We start from the raw sequence: 25,189 nt of genomic DNA on the forward strand, positions 1-25,189 counted from the left end.
TTGTCTACAAGATGAGATTCAAAGATGTTTTTTCTTTTTTTAAAATTCAAAGCTTTTTATTATCTAGCTCCAACACATTTTCTGAATATTACTGTTTGCCAAAACAGACTAGTATCTTTTTCCTTTTTTCCATCTCCAAACCTTTGTGAATATTATACCTCATTTTAGAATTACCTCCCTCCATATGCCTTTGTTAAAATCCTCCTTGTCCTTTGAGATCTATTTCAGGTAACAGGTTCTCTTTAAATCTATTCCCACTTCGATAAAACTCTCCTATCAACTTAAAATAATATTTGGCATCACAGTATTCTTTGTAATTATCTTATGTTGTTTGTATTTATCTTATGTGCATTGAGCACATGGACTGTGTCTTCATCCATTTTTTCTAAAATCACCACCTAACCCAATATACTTCACTTAGTAGGACTTTAATAAATATTTGCTAAATTATAATGATATATGTTTTTATCTCCTTTCACCTATTTGAAGCCATCAATCTATCATAGCATTATATTATAGAGTACTATTTGTAACTAGGTCATCTATAACTAATGAATTGATAGCATCATATTCCTCTTGAGTTACCAAGGCTTTTTCAAGACTGGAAAAAAACAGTCAGAAATTCTTGCTTCAGAGTATTTTTGAAGTAATGTTTAGATTTTAACAAACTGAGAACTAGAATCTGGTCTATGAAAATAAAAGGCTGTTTGGGTTTGACTTGATCTTTGTTGTGGTGGTGGTGGTGGTGGTGGTAATGGTTGTGGATATTGGAGGCTGGAGAAAGGAAGAAATTCAGTTTGTATAATCATCTGTGTAAGAAACTTTCAGTGATGAACATTCTATGCCAATGAAGATCAGTAGAGATTTGCCTAGGATACAAAGGGCTTAAGTGATTTATTCTGAATCAAACAACATATATGTTGTCAAAGTGAGGCTTGAACTTAAGACTTCTTGACTCTAAAGCTAAATTTATATGTGTTGTGCTTGTTGCCTCTGCCAGATGCTGAAAATAGCATAAAAATTTCTGACTGGCTAAATCTGCCAAAAGGCTAATTTGCTTTTGAATTTGAGTCCCAAAGAATATAAACTGCATGGTCTTTATAATAGCTATTGCTTGAAGGTGGCCTAAGGCAAAATTATGAAGTAGATATTTTGTCTTTGAGGACCCTTTCCCTTATTTCTCTTCTACCTCTGGTTTATCCTGTTTCTTCTAAAATTAACTGATTATAAGCTTAAAGCTTGCCCTTTACTGGGACACCTGTATCTTAATAGGAACTTTTGAAGACAAGAAAAACTTTGACAACAAGAAATAGAACAAGTATTTTTATGATGGAATTTTAGGTGCTCATAACAAGTCAATAAGAAGATATTTAATTGATCATCTTCACATTTTACTTTGCTTACCCAGAAGACTGACCGTGAAAGTGATAAAACAGGAATTTCAGAATAATTTTCTGTAGGAATCAAATAAATAGTTAAACTAACTATTTCAAGCATAGTCATATTCATCAATGTTAATCTTAAACTTAAATTAGATGTTTTGTTTCCTTATGAATCTTTATAGTAATAATAATAATGATTATATCTCAAATTCACAATGTTTCCTACTTTAGAAATCCAAACCAGTTCATGACCATATTTCACAAGAAAATATTTTAGCTAGTGAATTAAAATGACTGGCTTAATTTCATCTTTCAAAATTTTCAAGAATTGAAAATCCAGTTATTAAAACATTAGTACTACAGTCATAAAGACATTGGAATATTTAAAGGCATTGCTCCATTTGAGAACATGTGGACTCCATCTGGAAGTACCTCCATCACTAAATTATTTACATTTGTGCTTAACTCATACCTATTTCTTTGACCTCTTATTATAGAATGCCTATATGAGTACTTCACCAGAACAAAAAATGCCGAGGTTGGTGGAATAATGCTAAAGATAGAGATGCAGGAAAAGTATTTCAATTTGTAGATTTGACTGTGCAAGGGCCCACACATATGAGCACACACAAACTCACACACACACACACACACACACACACACACACACACACAAAGATAGAGTTAATCTTCTAAAGGAAAACAATGGGTAAAGGAATAAACTCTATTTAGAATTATAAAAAGTTCGAAAGTTTTTAAAATATTTTTCTCATTATTTAAAGAAAGATCTTATAAAATTTTCAACTTTATAAGGAAATCAACTTCATCTTTTTATCTATGAAGCTCAGTTTTCAATTGAAACTAGAAAAAGTTAATTTAGGATGAAAATGGAAAACTAGTCAAGGAAAAATAGCAGAGCTCACAATTAAGTCTAAAAGTCAAACAAATGTTATATTTGTAAAGTCAAGAACTTTGTTTTTAGCTGCTTAAGAGATTTTCCCCAATTTACAAGAGTCTCAAGGTTACATTGTTCAGCATCCAGAGCTCCACATTATTCCAGAGTTCATCTGGTATCAGAGTTCAACCATTTAAATGCTTATTGCAAAGGAAAGTTTGGAAACATGAGATTACTGACTTTTTAGAGTTCATATCCATTTCAATAGAAGGCCACGTCTATAGTATCTAGCATATCTATGCAGACTTATTAAGGAGAATAACTACCATTAAATTTAGCTTAAAACCGAAGAAAAGTATTAAAACATGATTTAATGTCCAGAATAAAATTATGAGTACTTCTAATATCTCTTGACGTGGTTTATTATGCTTACACTATGTAAATGAGGTTATTGTTCGAAAGGCAGAGCAACTAGGAAATAAGAATTTTGTTCCCCTCTGCCACTGGCTCAGGTCCCTCCTGAGTGACCTTTGATGAGTCATCTCTGTTATTGTTTTTTTTCCTGCTTCCTTATCAAAATGAATCTTTCTCCTTTACATATGTGTGCATGTATATATGTATATTATAACACATATTCATATATAGAGAGAGAGGAGAGACAGAGGAGAGGAGAGTAAGAGAGAGATACATGCATATACACATATATACATATATACACATATACAGATATGTATTTTTTCTATCTACCCACCTACCTACCTACCTACCTACCTTCCTATCCATTCCTCCATCCTTCCCTCTATCTATCTATCTATCTATCTATCTATCTATCTAATTTAGAATTCCATAGAAATATATGGCTATAGTGGTAGTTTCTTATTTTTCTTACTCATGATGATTAATAATTTTTTTATTTTATTGATTTCTAAATTTCCTTGGTGCTTCTAAATTTCCTTCAGAAATACTTTGGTTGTTTAATTGGTAAGTTTATCAGTAAGTTAACAAATGTTTACTAGGAGATTGCCAGAATTTTGCAATGCAGTGGGGATTCAGAGAAAGATAAAAACAGGATTGCTGCCTTGAAGGAACTCACATTCTAACAGAGGAGACAGTAGGCAAACTTGTACCTATAAAAGAGATCTCGTTTATATGCATTATAAATAGAAGGTAACATTAGAGAGAAGGCATTAGTTCAACATTAACAGGTTTAACAACTGTTTCCTGATATAAGGGATTTAAATCAATATTCTATTTTGTCATGAAATTATTTATAATATAGGCTACTTTTTTATAAAAGAGAGTGAGAATTTGACTGATTAAAATTAAGCAAAAATTGATGAAAGGGAAAATGTGAATTTGTCACCTGAGTTTTGTCCAAAAAATTTGACTTCTACTGCCAAAACTAGTCAATATTCAGTATTTTCTAAAGAAAGGATGGTAAGGAAAAAGACAAACAAATCTTCCCAGTATTGTCTCTGGACTTAAAAAGAGAGTTTCTACAACTGCTTATCATTTCCTAGGACTTCCAGATCCACAACCTTTCTTGCCATTAAATTCTACTCTTTGATACAAATTTGCCAGACTCACTCTTCTGAATCTTTCTTGGCCATTGAACCTCCAGTTTTCTATTCTAATGCATATGCTTATAGACATGTCAATCTTTGTAAAGAATTGTCAGAGATGGTAACAATCAAATCCTAAGAGATCAAGAAGAGAGAGTTAGTGGCAGACACCAATGGTATCACTTGTCTCACATCTGGAAATACTACTGTGTAGTAAAATTTTTCAAGAAGATACAAGAACTAATCCAGAAATATTAAACAGCAAAGAATCAAGACAATTTTTAATTGTTTGACTTAGGGAATTTTGGAAGCTACAGGCACTTCTGAGAGATCAGCTTGTCATGTGTTGAAAGCTTGCATTGCCTGAGTCAACAGTCAAACATAAGCTTCTCTGTTAGTATTAAGTTTGACTTTTACTGGATCCTTAAGGGGATATATGCCCCAAAGAAAAGATATATCTTTACTAAATGCTACAATATCCATGTTAAGACATCTCTATTAATAATGCATTGTTATTTATAGGGCAAAGTATGCCCAAAGGCATAGGAATGTATATAGTGTTAACTATTTAGCATAGACTGGTAATGAAGATTCTTGCATGGGGTCCTCAGCAATATTAATCCTAACTATACTTACACAGATTACTAAAGTCCCTACATTGAGTATTATGATATACTAGGGGAAACTACAAAGGTTGTAGAAGTATTCCTTTATATTTGCATGCTGAAGAAATGAAACTTAGTTCATAGGGGGCTTCACTCATTCATATTTAGAAAAAGGTGAAATATACATATATTCCTAAATTTTTCTAATATGATTTCTGAAGCCTGCCTTCTACTTGTAAGAAGACATTAAAAAATGTGTGTTTTAATCTCTCTCTCTCTTCTCTCTCTCTCTCTCTCTCTCTCTCTCTCTCTCTCTCTCTCTCTCTCTCTCTCTTCTCTCTCTCTTCTCTCTCTCTCTCTCTCTCTCTCTCTCTCTCTCTCTCTCTCTCTCTCTCTCTCTCTTCTCTTTCTCTACTCTCTCTCTCTTCTCTCTCTCTCTCTCTCTCTCTCTCTTCTCTCTCTCTCTCTTCTCTCTCTCTCTCTCTCTCTCTCTTCTCTCTCTCTCTCTCTCTTCTCTCTCTCTTCTCTCTCTTCTCTTCTCTCTCTCTCTCTCTCTCTCTCTCTCTCTCTCTCTCTCTCTCTCTCTCTCTCTCTCTCTCTCTTTCCCTCTCTTCTGGTACACTCAGACAACTTGTTATCAGTACCATCAGTTCATGGTTGAAGTCAGTCTCCTCCAAAGGAGGTGTCAATATTGCTGTTTAGAAGCTTCCTTCATTAAGAACTGTTGGAATTATTGCAAAGGTTAGTAAGACTGGATAGAGAATATAGTAATACCAGCTGACAATTTGGCAAGTGGCAGAGCTGTGCATAAATACTCTTCATTTCCAACAATATAAGATAGCAGCCACATTTTCCAGGTGCTAGAAACAATTAGTTGGCAAATAGAGATTTATGACAAATAGAATAGGGAAAGATTACTGAAAAGATTGTAAATCATCATTATATTCCCTTCCTTTTTTCAAAAACATTTAAAAATGAATTTGAGCCTTTAAAATAGATAACGATTATACAACGATAGAAACTGAAGTTTGGTTTATGATATCTAGTTTATATTGTCAATCTCTATTACATAAATAAAGTCCCTCTGACATTGATCTGGTCAATGGTATATACTGCAAGCTTAATATGACTTAGTAAAGTTACTTTATCATGCCCTTCTCATTACTTCAGACTTAGATTGCATAATATCATATATACATATATTATCATATCTTAGAAGCATGATATCAAAGTAAAGGAAGTCTCATTGCAGACTGCATTGGTCAGATGACATTACACCTTCTTCTGCCATGTATCATTTAAGAAATATTGTAGAAGATCCATAGGAAAGTAATTAAAATGGTGAAAAAACTTGAAACCAAGGCTTATGAAGAGTATTTGGATTAGATACATTTTACTAGAGAAGAGAAGATTTTGGAATGTGATTATTGAAAATTACTTTATGATAAATTAAAACAGAATACAGATAGAAACACAAAAGAGATATAAATAAAGGTCTTTAAAAAGTTGAAAGCATTAGGGGCAACTACCCAACTAAACTTTCTCAATTCCTCTCCAAATAACTTTAAGAAACACTCACACACCTCAAATAAAATTTTAAAGCAGCTGAGACAACAAAAGGTTGGGCAGAGACATTTTTCTGGTCTTTGAAAATTTAAGATTTTGGCAGGAAAAGACTGTGATACTGGGGTGGAGGTCTGTTCAGAGTTCAGTGGTGGCAATAGCAGCTGCAACAACAGCAATAGTGTTGGGAACTCTCATCCCAGAGACAGTAAGGAGGTCAGACAATTGATCCTAAAGAGATTACATAGGATCCTTGGCTGGAAGTGGGTATAACTAGTGCTGATTGGCAATTCTAATGCCCATATGCTATTCTGGGTCACAGTTATAAAATGGAGAAGAAATCTATTTGGTGCTATCACAAGGGATCGAGGATCCTGATCACAAACTCAAAGCAAAGAATGTTACTGTTATAGCTATAGGAGACCAGGGGGTCTTCTTGGGTAAAAATCAATGCTCAAATCATAAGGGCAGTGACAATGCTTCTCCCAGAATCATAATATTTTTAGAAGCACAAGAAATTTAGTGATTCCCAGAACTACTGAAAAAGGAAGCATGGAAAAACCTGAAGCTTGGGATAGTTTCTCACTACCTTCAGGCAAGCAAGCCCAACTTTAAAATAAAGTTCAAAGTACAAAAAAGTAGGTTGAAAAAAAAAATAACAAACAACAAAATTTGAAATGAAAAGCTACTCTGGTGGCAGGGAAGACCAATCTATAAACTCAAAAGACAAAAATGTAAAAACAACTACCAAAAAAGTCTAAAAGAAAAATGCAAAGACCTGGAGAGACTTACATGAACTGATGCTGAGTGAAATGAGCAAGACCAGGAAATTATATACGTCAACAACAATACTATAGTATGATCAATTCTGATGGATGTGGCTCTCTTCAACAATGAGATGAATTAAATCAGTTCCATTTGTTCCGTAATGAAGAGAACCAGCTATACCCAGCAAAAGAACTCTGGAAATGAGTGTGAACCTCAACATAGCATTTCCAATCCCTCTATTTTTGTCTGCTTGCATTTTTGATTTCCTTATCAGATTAATTTTACCTTATTTCTAAGTCTGATTTTTCTTGTGCAGCAAAATAACTGTATGTATATGTATACATATATTGTATTTAACATGTTTAACATGTATTGGTCTGCCTGCCATTTGGGGAAGTTGGTAGGGAGAAGGAGGGGAAATGTTGGAACAGAAGATTTTGCAAGGATCAATGCTGAAAAATTATCCATGCATATATCTTGTAAATAAAAAGCTATTTAAAAAAAGAAAAATTCTAATTGGACCCAAACCAACAAGAATTCTTGGGGGAAAAAAAAGTGTTCTTATGAAGGTCTCATTTCTAAAATAAATAGAGAATTGACTCAAATTCATAAGAATTCAAGCTATTCTGTAACTGATAAATGATCAAAGGATATGAACAATTTTCAGATAAAAAACCCATTTATATTCATATGAAAAAAAAATGCTCTAAATCATTATTGATCAGAGAAATGAAAATTAAGACAATTCTGAAGTACTACTACATACCTCTCAGATTTGTTAAAATAACAAGAAAATATAATGATGAATGTAGGAAGGGATGTGGGAAAACTGGGACAGGAATACATTGTTGGTGGAATTGTGAACTGATCCAACCATTCTTGAGAGTAATTTGGAACCATGCCCAAAGGGCTATCAAACTGTGAATACACTTTTAATCCAGCAGTGTCTCCACTGAGCCTGCATCTCAAAGAGATCATAAAAAAGGGGAAAAGACCCACATATGGAAATATGTTTGTAGCATTTTTTCTTGTTGCACAAATGTAGTTGTAGCTATAAATGTCTTGTAGCAAGAAACTGGAAACTGAATGTATGCTCATCAGTTGGAGAATGGCTGAATAAATTATGGTATATAAATGTTATAAAATAATATTGTTCTCTAAAAAACGATCAACAAGATGAGTTCAGAAAGGCCTGGAGAGACTTACATGAACTAATGCTAAATGAAGTAAGTTGAACAAGAGAACATTATTCTCAGTAACAACAAGATTATACAATGATCAAATATGACAGATGCGGTGCTTTTCAACATTGACATGATTTAGGCCACTTCTAATAGATTTGTGATGGAGAGAGCCATCTGCACCCAGAAAGAATACTGTGGGGATTGAATGTGGATCACAACATAATATTTTATTTTTTATGTTGTTGTTGGTTACATTTTGTTTTCTTTCTCATTTCTTTTCTTTTTGATCTGATTTTTTCTTGTACAGCATGATAATTATGGAAATGTATATAGAAGAATTGCATGGGTTTAACATATATTAGATTACTTGCCATTGGGGAAGAGGGTGGGAAGAAAAGAGGGGAAAATTTTTGTAACACCAGGTTTTATAAGAGTGAATATTGAAAATTATCTAGGCATGTGATTTGAAAATAAAAAGCTTTAATAAAAAAATCTTGAAAAAATTAAAGAAAAATAAAAATAGTAATGGAAAGAATGGAAAAATAAATGAGAATGACACAAGAAAATTATGAAAAGATAATTAATATCTTGGTAAGTGGGGAACAAAAAATACTGGGAAAAAAAACACCTTTTAAAAACAGGATTGGCCAGATGGTAAAAGAGCACAAAAATTCACTGAAGAAAAGATCTCCTTAAAAAAAACTTAATTGAGTAAATACAAAACAGATACAAAAAGCTAACTGAAGAAAATAATTGAGCAAGTGGAAGCTAATGACTCAATGAGACATCATGAAACAATAAAATAAAGTAAAAAGAATGAAAAGTGGAAGAAAATGTGAAATTTTTCATTAAAAAATTGACCTGGAAAATAAAGAAGGGATAATTTAAGAATTATTGAATTAGCTGAAAAACCATGCTCAAATAAAGAGCCTACTCATCACATTTCAAGAAGTTATCAAGAAAAATTGTCCTTATATCTTATATACCAATGATAAAAAAAGAAATTAAAAGAATCTATCAATCATCTCTTGAAAGAGAACCAAAATGAAAATTCCCAGGACTATTACAGCCAAATTCCAGACCTTCCAGTTCAAAAAGACTTCAAGCAATTCAAATATTGTGAAGCTACAGTCAGGATTACACAGGTTTCCATGTTAAAGTTACAGGGGAGTTGAAGTATGGTATTCCAGAAGAATTATGGCCAAGAATAACCTATCCAGCAAAACTGAGTATAATCCTTTAAAAATAAGTGGATATTTAATAAGACAATGGACTTTCAATCATTCCTGATGAAAAAATCAGAATTGAATAGAAAACTTGTCATTCAAATGGAAGACTCAAGGGTTGCATAAAAAAGTAAACATGAAAGAGAAATCCTAAGGCTCTTAAAAAGTTAAGTTGTTTACATTCCAATATGGGAAGATGTAAAGGGTTGAAACTCTGAGCAGAGGCACTTGGACAACTGAGCACTTAAGGCTAATTACTTATTGGACAATACTCTATTAGCATATGCTTGGAAAATGGCCCGCCCCACTATTCTGTGCTGACTCAATCTGTTGATGTATACAGAAAATTGTAGGAGGGATTAGAGGATGAAGTAAGACAAGCCAGAGTGACTTCTGGCCAGGAGACAAAGAGCAGAGGTATGGAGATTCTTGTGTCCATTCACTTCAACCAAGAATAAAGGCCAAGGACTTTTGCTTATCTTGACTCCGGCTGATTCTAAAGTATCCAGGGTGCTAACTCAGTCCTCACAGGAAGATGATACATGTAGTTCCTAAGAACTTTATCATTATTAGGATATTTAAAAGGAGTTTACATATAGAGAATGAATGTGATTCTATTATGTTGGAATGATCTAAAAAAATAAAGGGGTGAGAAACAGGAATGCACTGGGAGAAGGGGGATGGGAAAGGTAGATTGGGGAAAATTTTCTCACATTAAAGAGGTACATAAGGAAGAGTTTTTACAACAGGAAGGGTGAAGAAGGTAGCAGATAATAATGCTTGAACCTCATTCTCACTGGAATAGGTTCAAGAAAGAAAATATATGTATATATTCTCAATTGTGTATAAAAATGTAACTTACCCAATGGGGAAACAGGAGGGGAAAGGGAAAAGATAAGGTGATGATAAAGGGAAGCTATACTAAGGGAGGCAATGGTCAGAAGCAAAATAGACTTTTGAATGGGATAAAAAGAAGAGGACGATACAGAGAAAAATAGGATGGAGGGAAATACACAGTTAGCAGTCATAACTGTGAATGTGAATGGGATGAACTCACCCATAGAATAGAAACAGGTAGCAGAATGAATTAGAAACTGGATCCAACAATATGTTATTTAGAAGAAACATGCTTGAAAGAGAAAGACATATAAAGAATTAAACTAAAGGGCTAGAGCATAATTGAATATACTTCAGGTAACATAAAAAAAAAAAAGATAAGGGTGGCGATTATAATCTCAGACAAAAACAAAGCAAAAAATAAACCTACTTAAAAAAGATAATTAGAGAAATTACGTTTTGAGTAACATCAAAAAAACTTTACAAGGTTTTTTTTTTTTTTTTTTTTAAGTTCTCATTATATACTGAATATGGAACTGAGCCAAATTAAAAAAAAAAAAAGAAGAAGAACCATATCTCAATTGACAAATGGTCACAGCATACAAACAGGCAGTTTTCAGAAGAAGAAATCAAAGCTATCTATAATCATATGAAAAACTTCTATAAATGATTAGAGAAATGTCAATTAAAACAACTCTATGGTGGAGTCAGGAGGACCTGAGTTCAAATCTGGCCTCAGACATTTAATATTTCCTAGCTGTATGACATTGGGCAAGTCACTTAACCCCAATTGCTTCCCATCCACCTTTTACACACACAAAGAATTGATGAGAGAGTGATTTCAGAAAACCATAGTAAGATCTATATGAATTGATGCAAAGTGAAGTGAGAAGAACTGGGAGATCATTGTGCACCGCAGCAATAATGGTATAAAAATGTTTAATTGTGGATATTCTGATCAAAACAATCATTCGAGACGATTCAAATGATTTATAATAGAAAAATGCCATCTACTTCAGGAGAGAGAAATGATAAATTCAGAGTAATTTTTTCACTTTATTATTCTTGCTCCCCCTCCTCTCCCCCCCTCCCCCGAGGCAATTGGAGTTAAGTAATTTGCCCAGGATCACACAGTTGGGAAGTTAAGTGTCTGAGTCCAGATTTGAATTCAGGTCCTCCTGACTTCAGGGCTGGTGCTCTATCTACTGCATCACCTAGCTGCCCCTATTATTCTTGCTTTAAAAAAATGGTTAATATATATATTACATATATAATGGTTAATAATCATGCAAAGCATGATTTCACATGTATAATTGATATCATAATGCTTGCCTTCTCAGTGGCTATGAGAGGAGATGAGGTAAAGATAGAGAATTTGGAACCCAAAATTTAAAAAGAAAAAAAAATGTTAAAAAAATTTTCTTTAAGTTGAAAAGCATGAAATATTAAGGCAATATTGGAGAAGGCTTCAAAGGAAAAGTTAGATTTAAATAAGGCCTTGAAAGTTGTATATGTTGAACATATCTCAGGAGGAATTCAGGAATGACATAAATAGAATTATGAAAGTGAGAAAGTATGGGTCATATTCCTGGAGCACTGATTATTGCTGTTTGGAAGTAACTCAGTATGTATGAAAGGGAAAAGTGTGAAGTGGAAAAGGTTAACATCAAATTGTATAAATTTAGCTTATATTTAATAGGTAGTTACTGAAAGTTTTTGTATACAATTGTTAAATTCTACCTTAGCCTTACTTTGCATCTATTGCCCTGCCAAGTTTCAATTCTAGGAAATAGTCTTACAACCTTGCTATTAAATCAAGGCTTATTTGACACTGCTTCTCTCAGCCCCCTCTCCTCTTTGAATGGAGGGCTCGAAGAGAGGGTAACAAATTCCTCCCAATGCTTTCCTTTATAGACAGCAGAAAATGAATTCAGTTCATGCCACTTTGCCTCTATTGCCCTTCCTGGTTTCAATTCTACAGAACAACAAAAAAACAAACAAAAAAAACCTTCTAGCTTCTCTCAACATCCGCCTTCTTCAGACACTTTTCTGTCTCTTTTTGTGTACTGTCTACTCTTTTAAATGGGAAGTTTCATGAGGGCAGGGACCATCTTTCTTTTTATTAATTGTATCCCTAGTGGGATACATGTCTTAAGACCATGTCTTGTATATAGTGGTCATTTAGTTAATGGTTATTGGATTAAATTGGTTATACTAAGTTTTTAACTTTGCAGTTCGAGGCAAGTTGTTTTTGTTTGCTTGTTTGTTTTTTAATTCATTTTCTTCTCTCTCCATCCTGCTCTGCCTCCAGAATATACTTTCGTGATTTTAATTGTTACTCCTCTGCATATAGTAAGAAAGGTTGAATTTAAATATAAATATTGTAAGAGTTATCTTATACATGCAGAAGGAACAGACTCTACTTTTGCTCCAGAGGTAAATCTGGAACTAGTGAAGAGAAAGTCCTTTTGATTGTTTGTTTGCTTTGTTTTGTTTTGTTTTGGCAGAATATAAATAAAGACTATTTTTCTAGTAGCAGCTACCCAGTAATAGAAGTAGCTATCTCATGAGTTAATGACTATTTTCTATCACTGGAAGAATTCAAGCAGAAGATAGATGATCATCCATCAGGGATATCACACAAGACATTTCTAAATTATGTAGAAGAATGAACTACTTGCCCTCTAAATTTTCTTTCAACTCAAGGATTTTGTCATCAAAATTATGTTTCTTAGGGTAATTTCTGAGTTAGTCAATAAAGTTTGATCAGTATGAATTGTGATTACACCTAAGGACATAATTCAACATTTTCAGACTACAAGAATATTCCAAAGAGTCAGACAATCCATTTGGTTTTAGGTGGGTGGTTAAAAAGCACAGATAAAAGAAAGAACATATAATAGAAGACTCAGCAATGAGAAAGCAAAATTGAAATGAAATTCTATAAGAATAGCAAGTAGAACAGCAGGTAAGTAATTTGAAGAATATTGGAGAAACAGGAGGGCATAAAGAAGGAGAAAGAAAATGCAAGCCGAGTCTATAAATTGCAGGAAATTCAGAACATTAGGACAGTATGACAGCTTCAGTAATGCCAGGAATGAGCTGGAAAGGCAAATCTAACAACTTCAAGCATGCCAAGAACTGAAAAGAGCATAGAGAGGAAAAAAAATAGTCAAATTTATCCACAGTATTAGGAGAAGAGGAAAGACCAGATTAATTCAGGATTTTTATTCCTCTAGTTGAAGGGTAGAAAGTTAGTAACCCTGATTTAACTACTAAACAGATTGCCATGGGAGTGATAGAACATTCTTAAAACCTGTAGAAATCCTCCTCTAGGAACTCTTTAGAGTGGAGGGAATGGTTGTTTAGGAGCAAATTCTGATGGAAGATTTTGTGGCATAAAAACTGGATTGGGACTCTGAAATGAGATTTAAATTGGGCAGGATCTCAAATTTGGTACTTTTTCCTGTTAAAGATTGTTTGAGTTTAGGAAGATAATATTGGGAAATGTCATTTTAATAGATGTGAGGAGAGTTCAATTAGGTGCTTTATAAAATAAGTTTTTAAAAATTTAAGTTCTATGCTTATAAAATTTCAAATGGATCATTTTTCCATGTGAGGAGAACAATCAAGAACAGAAGCATATCCATAGCTTCAAAATTTGGTTCTAATTACATTTTTTCTCATGGGTTAACAAATGCTTCTCATTCTGGTTGCTTGTATTTCTTTTCTAAATGAAATGTTTATTTACAGTATTACTGACTAAATTACAGTTTGCTTTCTTTTGCTCAAGTCTGTCACCACCCAGTGATATGAAAACTTCTGATCCCTATGATGGGTAAAGTATTATGTCACTGTCATATATATTTATTATGCTTTTTCAGAAATGTGAGGAAAAAGCTACCACCAGCAAATTGTCAGTCATCATTGTTTGACATCATAACATGTCAGAGGTTTTAGGATATAATACAGCAACTGTAGTCATCTTGGTTAACAAGTTTTAGGAAAATATGAACTATGATAATTGTACTGAATCTTTTAACTTTTAAATATCACGGATAAGTAACAACATACTCCCTTTTTATGCAAATAGATTTTTGAAACATTATTTCAAATGGATACTTTAAATAACTACTATGTGATCATTTTGTGTTCCTCCTTCCTCTTTTCATTAAGACTTCTCCTGCAGTCAATAGGATATGGTGGAAGATTTGTGGACCAGTGAAAAGCAAGATGAGTATTTGGCTAATGGCTCACATAATAAAGCTGGAAAACTGCACTTTCCTTAATTAAGTAATTGAAACTGTAGAGTCATTTTGACACTGAATGGTCAATGACAAACATGTTCATAGTCTAATTCATGATGAAATATTTATTAAGGCATTTATTAATGCCCTGCTATATCTCTTTATTTTCTCCCTGTAAAGTGCCTACCATAACACCAGAAGATGGTTAATAAATGATTTTTGATAGTAACAATCATATGCCTGATTGAGTATAAAGTTTTTTTTTTTACATCTAACCAAATGATGAAAACATTTACTTATAAAACCATAAAGCTTTGCAGATACACACTGCCATCTATATATTACATGAATGCTATTTTATTGTTAATATTTCAAAATTTAAAATTCCTGAGACAGTTTAGAATGAGCCTATATTGGTTTTTATTTTAAGTATGACCAATAGATGACATTTCTTCCAACCTCAGGCCAAGGATTTATTGCTTTATAGGATTTACCCTATAATTGCTAATTCTGTGCTAGGTCCATAAGTGAACTAGAACCCATATTCTGGCTTCAGGAGAGACAGTAAAAATAGTAGGGGTGGCTGGCTATTTAGAGAAATCTTACTTACAAAATGAGCAGTGTTTGGAGGAACTTAGCCAGGGTAAAATAACTGAGTTATATGTTTTGATTTATATATGTAACTGGAATATATAATTTGATATCAATAATTCTCTTGATGGTGAAGGCTATCTCTGTGTCTTGAAAATACTCATCTGAAAACACCAAAAAATTATTATGATAATTTGTGACTTTAAGACAGGAAATAAACTTCTGAGGCTTTATGGTCCAAGCCATATCTAAACAAGAATTACCTTCACAGAATCCCAGACATGTCAACATCTTAGATTGAAAGTTTCTAATGAGGGGATACTAACAATCTCCCATTTCTCTTTTGTTTAGCTTTATTTCTTTGAAGATTTTTCCTGATATCAAGCCTAAATCTTGTTAATTTAAAAAAAAATAATTTTCTTCTCTCATCTCTTCTTTGAATGTATCTAGTAAAGCCAGGTACATTCATAAGTTTATATATTTCCTTTGTTTTTATTTAAGCAAAGTTCCCAATGCTGGAAGAAAAGCAATAAATGGTATCTCATTTTGATGTAGCAATGTTATTTAATATTCTATATAATTCAGGAATGAAATTATTGCAGGTAGAAATCCATTCTGGAGGCCATACAATCTTGAAAACATTTAGGGATTTCTTTATAAGATGTCCAGGGAAGGGAAAATACCAAAAGAATGGGTAAAAACACAGATAATGTTGATATTCCCCCAAAGCAATCAAGATAGCATCAAAACCTGTTGACCAATTTATTTACTTTCTCATTATTATAAAATCTATATGACAGTGTTCTAAATGTTGATCACAATGAAAACAGAAAAGGTTTTGACAAAGAATTTGCAAAGCAAAACCATACATTTTCTGTAACATAAATGACTTAATGTTGCAAAAAGTATGACTTCTCATTACTTAGTACATGCTGATTACTCTGGATCCTTTACCATTCTACCCCTGAATAAATGAATTTGGTAGAACAAAATACAGTTTTAATGTCCTGTCTTCAACAAGGAATCTCATATATATGATAAAACAATGCAAGATGCTTTGATAAATGCAATCATAGAAATAACTGTAGTATGTTCTTTTGATTATAAAATGTTTGATATTTACTAGAAGATAAGTTTTGTAACGCCCAAATGAAGATTCTTTATATAAGGTGAGGTCCTCCAGATGTATCTTTCCACCCAAGATGATACTTTAATAATTACATCAGGTACTAGGCATCCAGGACTCTTCAATGAGATAAAAATTTCAAATAATGCAAAAAAACCACATAAAAATACATGTTGGATATAAGTAAACTGCAGCAGATTTCTAATGATTTTTATGTCTGATAAGCTACCCAATGTGTCAATGAGAAAATATATGATTATAAAAAGAGGTGTTCATGGAACAAGACTGAGGAATAAAAGATGAATAATACAAGTGTTTAAATGTTTCTTCAAAAAAAAAATAAAAGGATGTAGAGGAAGGGCTTTTATATATTGAGAAATTCTGTAAAGAATCTACAGGAAAATTTTTTTTAAAGAATATTTTGTATGAAAAGTAATGGATGGGCTACAACATTCTTACACAGAGGCAATATGCACACTGATAAAATATTAGATATATTGATGTACTGACATAAGCATAATTATAGTTAGCTAAGAAGCAGAACGTCACTGGTATTAAAAATGACTCAGTGCTCATTGGTAAGAATGTTCATAGTATAATTCATGATGAAGTATTTATGAATGCATTTATTAATCACTTGATATATCTCTTAATAATTCTTCTACAAAGTGACTATCATAGTACCTGTAATGCCATCATTTCATATAGCAGGAAACTGAAGACAGAGAAGTGTCTTATCCTGTATTCCACAGAGTACTCAGGTACTGCAGCTTCTTTGAAGACTTTGTTTATCTCCCTAATTGGATTTAAGTAAACTTTTTCCTGCTTAGAAAATAATAACAATACACATTTGTATAGCACATCAATCATTACAAAAAGTTAGATTTTTCATAAAATGTTATTTGCATTTCTCATATCCACATATTCATCTGTAATTAACATGTTAGTTATTTGTGTACCTGAATTACCCTTCCACCCCCAGCTCTATTTTCAACTTTCTGCCCTAGGGAATCATGGACTGCACATAGCAAGTACTTTTTTTTTTTCATTTGTTACTGATTGTGGTAGATAGTATGCTATTCCATGAAGAATTATGGACTATTGGCAAAAGTGCTAGAACTTGGATTCAGAAAGGATCTAGGTTTAAATCCTGCTTTCTATACACACTGTTATAAACATACTATTTATCATCATGACCATCATTATTATATATGTATGTAGCATTTTAAGGTTTGCAAAATATTTTACAAATATTTCATTTTATACTTATAATTACTCTGGGTGATAGGTACTATTATTAACCACAGTTTATAGATGAACAAACTGAGGGAGATAAAATGACTTAGCTCACATAGTTCACAAATATCTGAGGCTAGAATTGAACTCAAGTCATTCTGAATCTACATCCAGAAGTCCATCCACTATGATATACATATATATGTAATTCACTTCAGATAATCCTTCAGACTTTAAAATACTATTTCATTGATTTATAATGATGCAGCTGGGATGGGTGAGGCATTCAGGGAAGACCAACACCACTGATGTGAGGCCTTGCTAATTCCTTTTCAGGGCTGCTTCTCTGATACCTTTGGTATCCCTCTGTCAAATAGAATATAGCCAAAACATGATATGTGAGGATCCTTGTGAGCTGTGTAGTGACTTAGAAAATCACATATTAACATTCTATTTTATTATATTTTTATTTATTTTATTAAATGTTTCTCAATTATATTTTTAATCTGATTTGGCAACACTCAGCAGTATTCTGAGATTTATACTTGTCACCTCCAGTAGAGAAGATTGAATATTGGACTTGGAGTTACAAGCTCTGAATTCAAATCCTACCTGAATTCAAATGCTTACTAGCTATGTAACCATGGGCAAGTTGCTCAAACTCTCAGACTCAGTTTCATCTGTAAAAATGGGAATAATGATAGAACTTGTCTTTCGAGGTTGTTGTGAGGATCAAAGGCAACAGTTTGCAAAACTTAAAAATACTACATAAATATTAGCTATTACTTTTTAGAGACTTTTAATTTGATTTAGTATTTGCTACTATATCGATGTCATGCATGTTGATTTTACATCACATTTGACTTCTATACTTTCTAGCCTTATTTAACATTATTCCCTATCAGGCTTTATTCTCCATTCATAACAAATTTCCAGTGATTTCCTGGGTTTTTTCTATTTCTCCCACTTTTAAACATAAAATTTTCAGTTTGGCTTTTAAAAATCTTAATAACTTAGCTCCTTCCTATCTTTTCAGTTTTTTTTTTTTTTTTATAACTTTTAATTCCCTTCCGAATACTCCAAAATACAGTGCTACTGACCTTCATGTTGTCCTTGTATACAACATTCCAAATGCTGTAATTTAAATTTCTGCTGGCAGTGCTCTCATGCCTGGAATTTTCTCCCTCCTCATCTCTGCCTCCTGGTTCTTCCTACTTCCTACAAATCTCAACTAAATCTCATCTCATGCTAAATTTTTTCCCCCAGTCTCCTTCATGCTTATGCCTCCCCTCTGAGATGATCTCTGATTTATCCTGAGCAAATCTTGTGTTCAGGCTGTCTCCCCCAGTAGATTGTACACTCCTGACACTAGAGTAAGGGTTTTGTTTGTTTATATTTTGGCTTTCCTGATATTCCCAGTGCTTATCACACAGTAAATGCTTAACAAAAGATTGCTGACTCTATGCATTCTTATAAAGTGACCCTACTTTCTGGAGAACAGCCAATAAAATGTGAGCTCCATGAGGGCAAGGATTTTTGTCATTTTTTCTGTCTATCCTCCCTGCTAAGCATAGAACCTCATACTTAAAAGTTTTTTTTTTTTTTTTTTTTTTTTTTTTAATGTTGAATTGTTTAATTTTAACTTGCTGAAACCCAGCGAGTTCTGTCCTGATGCCCTCTTTGATCTCTTTTCCATCTACCTAAAAGGTGATAACATTCCTATTATTATTATCCTGGGTGCTTTCAGGTTGGGAATCTTCATGTTAAATATGAGAAAAATTGAGCACCAGAGAGAGATGAAATGCCTCTCCAAAGTCACACAAATAGAAACTGCAAAACCCAGATTAAAAGTCATGTGATCTCTCTTCCTTAGATTTCTTTTAATACTTTGTCTATAACTCTTCTTTCCCTAACCATATTCTTTGTTAGTGTTGTTTAGTTATTTATTGGTGAACTATAACATGCTGTGGAGCCACAAGTAGCATTCCCCAGCCCGTTCCCCTGCCAGGCTGGGGGAGGGAGGGACCATCAAACTTCCATACACACCCACCCCATCAGGCAAAGACTGCAGGGCCTGGCGACTCCAGGGTTCCCACAGGCCTGATCAGATTGAATGTAAACTGATGTCATTTCTCCTTTGGCTAGAAACCCTGAGGGTCTTCCCCTCCCAGATTCATTCATGCATTCATTCATTTAAAATTTTTGGGACTAGGCTAAAAAAGTAGATTTTTGCTTCAGTTGATACCTAGCTTTAATCACTGAATGGGTACAGCCTTAGTCAAACTGAGACCTGCTGAAGACCTTATCTTAAAAAGACCAACAGATATCTCCCACTGCATTCTGAATCAACTCCAGTCATCTCGATCTATATCTTGCTATTGGAGCCAATTGGCCCTGGAGGGGAAAGTGAGGCAGGTGACCTTGCATAGCCCATTTTCACTTAAAATCCAACTCGTTTGCATGTCATAGCATTTCCCTGATATGGTCCTCTTCCAGAAAGAAGGACAAACAACAACAATAACACTCCAATTCTGTTCTTGGGATTTTCCTTGGGGAGGATACTGGACTGGTATGTCATTTCCTTCTCCAATGAATTAAGAAGAACAAGAGTTAAGTGACTTATCCAAAGTCCAACAGCTACTAAGTGTCTGAGGCTGTATTTAAGCTTAATTCTTTCTGAGTCCAGACCCAGCACTCTATCCACTGAGTCATCTAGCTGTCTATCAAATTCTACCTTGAATTAAAATCATCTGTACATGTGTTGTTCTTCTATTCAATCTAAACCCCATATTTTTTCCCCCTAAATGATAAAATCAAGTACTCAGATGAATTATTTGTTTATAATCTTGTAGCTTATTATTGACCTGGGTAGAATTAAGAAAATAACAGTAAAAAGGATACGAAGTCTAGGGTCATATTACCCTCAACTCAGGATTAAAACTTGATTATAAAAATAAGCTGCTAAAAATAAAATAAAATTTAAAAAATAAAAAAGAGTAAACAAAAACAAAAGAACCCAAACTTAGATAGCTATTTTGGTGAAAAAAAGATCTGATTTCATATTCAGAGGAAGATAGTGGGGTTAAAAAATGGATAGAATTTATCATTTAGATTATTTATATATCATATTGGCACAATATGTAATATATTAAATATAATATTTAATATGCAGATACATTTATTATTTAATTATTGGGCAGATTAACTGGTAATTATCAATCTGGATGGTGCTTATAATATTAGATATATATTTATTTCTAATAATATATCTGTTACAAGTTATTTGTCTAATAACATATATGATGATTTGCTTCATTATTAAATCATTCAATAATATATCTCAATTATTTTTTAAGCATTACTCAAAAAATAAGGTAATCTTAAAAAATACTACACTATAATAGTTAATAGAAATACTGCACTATAATTGTTATTTCTAGAAGAAATTGAGATAGGTGATTCTTAGCAAAATGGCAGAAGAGATTCCTTCCTAAACAGTTGCCTGGGCCCCCACCATTTAATACATATCTCTGTAGGCAGGTTCTTCTGTATCAGTGGAGCTGAAGTTAGAGAAGTTGACAGGAAAGTTCTAAATTTAGGCATTAAAAGTGAATACATATCTTGCCTCTATTTTGTAATTGCTTTTATGCATTCATCTTCTCCTTCAGTGATACTATAATCCTGTATTTTAGGAATCCAATCACAGTAATGAAGTAGCCAAATTTCATTTGCATGACTCACGACTGATTTTAGTAAATAAATACGAAAGCAGAATAAAATGCCTTTTTTATATTGCCATTATAATTACATGGGAATTAAAATTGGTAAAAAATGTAGATTGAACTTTGTTCTAATTGGTTTATGTTTAAAGATTCTTTGATCAGCGATAACAGTAATATATATTAACATGTTGCATTTTAAAGTGACACTGCCTTTCATTAATCAAGTGTCTGTATGGTTGATTAATTTGTACAAGGTTTAAATTGCTATGAAAATTTATCATTCATAGCCATGATCTCCATTTACATATATGTTAATTATGGTAAATGTAATCTTTTTCTGAATCCTCTGGGCTGCATACTAAAAAGACTGAGTGATCAGAGTGAGTGACTACTTTTGCTATTACAAAGTGAACTCTTACCAGTATTCAGTAAAGTCTGTTATAGTTGTCAAAGTGAGACTAAAAACATTACAACATTTTCTGCTAAAGGCAAGTTCAAATTCTAAAGATGCTATTTCCTTTTCAAGTGATTTCTTTATTCAGCAACTATAATGTTCTCCCATTGTATTTAGTACTGTCTCCAAGTGCTGGCAGATTTTTTTTTTCTCATGCTTTCAAACATTTTCCTCTTTTAACTGTTATTAATAAGCACAGGAGAGAGAAAAAAAAATTAAAACAATATATCTTCTAAGAAGAATGATTTGAGGTTAGTATAAAAGATTCTTTTTCAATACAATTCAAAATAATTAAAATACTAAAGGTATTCAAATACTTTTGAGGTTTTTAGCTCAGGTAAAATAGAAACAAAATTATCATTTAACTTTTAAAGAACAGATTCAGTTTTTTAACCATGGTAGCAACAACAAAAAAAGCCAAACACAAAACTCCTAACAAACTTATTTTACTTAAGGGGATAGAGACAATTTTTTGGGGGGAAACATACATTTCTCTGGTTATGAATCTTCTAAAAGTTAAAAGGAGACAGAAGATGGAGATCTAAATACTATTGAGAAGTCAGAAACTTCATATTTTTATTCTCTTTCGTCTGATGAGCTGGGAACATAATAGACAAAGAGTGGGTACTCATGCTCTCTCCATTTTGATGTCTTGAAAAGGTTCTTACAGGCTTTTCTCCAAAGCTAAGGTGGGTCAACAAAAGTTTTTTTTTTAACATTATTTTTAGAAAGACCATACATTAGCAAATGGAAAGACGTTCTCCAAGGATGATCTATTTTTTCTGAATCATGATTTCTCTTGAAAGAAAATGCACATAACCTGAACATGTTATGAAAAACCAAAATGGTTGCTTCTATTTTGGAGTGGTTGTATTAGGCCTAATAGAAGAAGTTAAAGGATTTAATTATTCCCATTAAATGCCTGTAATTTTCTGCTTAAATTGTTAATATTTACATAATATATTCACTGCTGAAGAAGCCTCATTTCTTAGTCACAACTTAATAGAATTAAAATGTCTGTCTTGGAAACCTTTGCAAGCAGAGCACCTTTGACTACCTGACGAGGCTATTTTTAAAGACACTTATTTGGCAATTTTCTTACAGACAGCCTAATCACAGGAGAGAAGTTTAATCTGGAAGCAAACTAAAATGGCATCTTTTTCTGATAGATAGATAGATACTGCACCTTTCATCCCCCGATCCCAGAGCTTGCAAGACATTTTTCAAAGTCTCATCACTTCCTTCACCATCGAAATGCATCCACCTCTGAGCTGGAAACAGCAAAAGCACAGGAAAGAAAATGAAGAATATATTATCCCACTGAAATTACAGGGAAATTTTAAGTAGGCAGAATATAATTGCCCAATTTGGAAATTGGCCAGGACACAGGGTTTAACATCATCTTTACTCTTTTGAAAAGTGCCATGGGATTTTTAATAACTGCTGGTGGTCAGGACCTTAGTTTTACCCTCATCCATTAGGAGACACCTCCAGCAGCGTAGTGCACCTTCATACCATTCTGGGGCATCAGTTCAGTCCTGACTCAGTGAAAATTGTGCCACCTACTGAATCATCCACTGCTCATCCTAGAGGGCCCTGGCTTTTAGATTTTCTCTGGAGAGCAGCTATGGAAGGAGACACCAGGCTCAAGGATGCTTAATTTATGAGATCTTGTGGTCCCAAAGTGATAAGATCTTAGGCCTAGGTTTTATTTCCACTTTTACCATTTACTATCTATAGAATCAATTTTCAGTTTATTCAGGTCAGGTGGTCCGTAAAGTTCTAACTGGCAAGTGCATTTGGCAGCTTGATATCTGAACTGAACTATTGGCTCAAGAAATGATGAGATCACAAAACTAAAAATGTGTCATTCTTCTCCTTGAAAATATAGGAAATTAGGATGCTGTTTATACACACATAAAATACATGTGCACACATAACATATATATATATATATATATATACACACACATATACATATATAGGCTCTCATTAGAAAGATTTGGGATTCTTCAAAAAACTTTTTTCCCCCTAATTTATTACATTCTAATTGGATGTCACTATTTCAAGTCATTACAGGAATTGGTGACCAAGGCAAATGCTTGAGAAAGGTTGCACTCATTCTTGGCTGAATAGATGAAGTAAAGCTTTTCATCCAGAAAACCCTTCTTTTCTTATATTTAAACCTACTGCCTGTTAAAGACTAAGATGACTTACTTTCAAGTAATTCAAGAAAAAAGCAGGAAAAAGCTCCTATTTTCAACAAGCATGTGGATTGTAGAAAGGAGGTATTAAGATGCACATTAAATTGTATATATTATCAGAAGGAAAATGATCTGCTTCATAGGGATTGAAAAATATTGAGATTCTTTTATTTTCTGTGCTCCTTTCTCTCCCCACCCTGTATTTACATGGTTGGGGGTAGGTGTTATTTTCTGAGAACTGGTAGAGACCCTATTGAAATTACCTTTCAGGGAGTTAAGTATTGATAAGCTGGGATTCAAAACCCATTGTGGAACTATTGCCTTCTGGAGGTGATGACTTGGAGTTTGGTATCCAGGGAGAGAAGTTGGTTAGAAATCATTTTAAGAAAAAGATTCAAAACAATAGAGCGGAGACTACAAACCCCATTTTCTTTTACCCTTTAGTTTTCATTCTTGACTAAACAGAAAAATTCTTGAGCTAAAAAGGAACAAACAAAACTACAAATTTCCAACTGTACATCATACATTCTCATTTCCTTTCTTTTCTCCAAATTTCCCTCATTCACTTTTTTTTCTCCTTCAGACTCATTGTTTATAAAACTATAACTCCTTGTTCAGTAATAAGTTTTCATAAATTTAGACTACCTTTCCCAAAAAATATTTAACAGTTTACAAACACTGGCTTTTATGCTGTTTACACTCTACTCATTCTTTGCTGACAAATTAGCCATTCGGAAGAAGAATTTAACCATCACAGGCAAAACCAGTAACATTTAGTGCTGAGGCTACTACAGTTACATAGTTGATACATCTCCGTAAGGTCTGATATGCCATAAAACAATGACAGACAATGAGAATTCACATCATTTTATCTTCATTATAAACATTCTTCCATTTAATTTAATTCAACTACCATTTTCAGTCTTTTGTATAAGGAAAGGCAACCCAGGAGAGAGAGTCTTATAGGAAATAAGACCCAAATTCAATGTCTCAGGTCCTCCAATGTCCAAGGTAACAGATGGTCTTCTTTTTGGAGTGGGTTTTAGTGCTGGGAGATAATGGCTAAATCACAGATCCAGACACCATTTCTTACTTCCCCAAAATGAACAAGGCTCTCTGCTAGACTAAAGACAAATATAACAGAAACCATGATCCCAGACAACTTATAGTCTACTAGAATAAGAAACTCAGACAAGTAACTTCTCAGGATATGGATTAGATGACCCTAAGATACCTTTATCTTTAAATGCCTCATTCTATTAGCAATGGAGCAAAATATAGCCCACTTATGGGAGGGGAAAATATATATATATAAATGGTATAAATGGGGTGACATGAAAAATATTAGGAGAAAATTATGAAGATTGATCAGTTTCACTAGGGGTAGATAGGTTCCTCAGTAGACCTGAGGACCAGACCTGAAGTCAGGAAGATTCATCTTCTTGAATTCAAATCTGGCCTCAGTCACTTTCTAGCTATGTGATTCCCTAACCCTGTTTGCCTCAGTTTCTTCACTTTAAATATAGTGGAGAAGGAAATGGCAAATCACTATAATATCTTTGCTAAGAAAACCCCAAAATAGTGTCA

This window comes from Antechinus flavipes, chromosome 3 (assembly GCF_016432865.1).
Source record: "Antechinus flavipes isolate AdamAnt ecotype Samford, QLD, Australia chromosome 3, AdamAnt_v2, whole genome shotgun sequence".
NCBI classification, from domain to species: domain Eukaryota; kingdom Metazoa; phylum Chordata; class Mammalia; order Dasyuromorphia; family Dasyuridae; genus Antechinus; species Antechinus flavipes.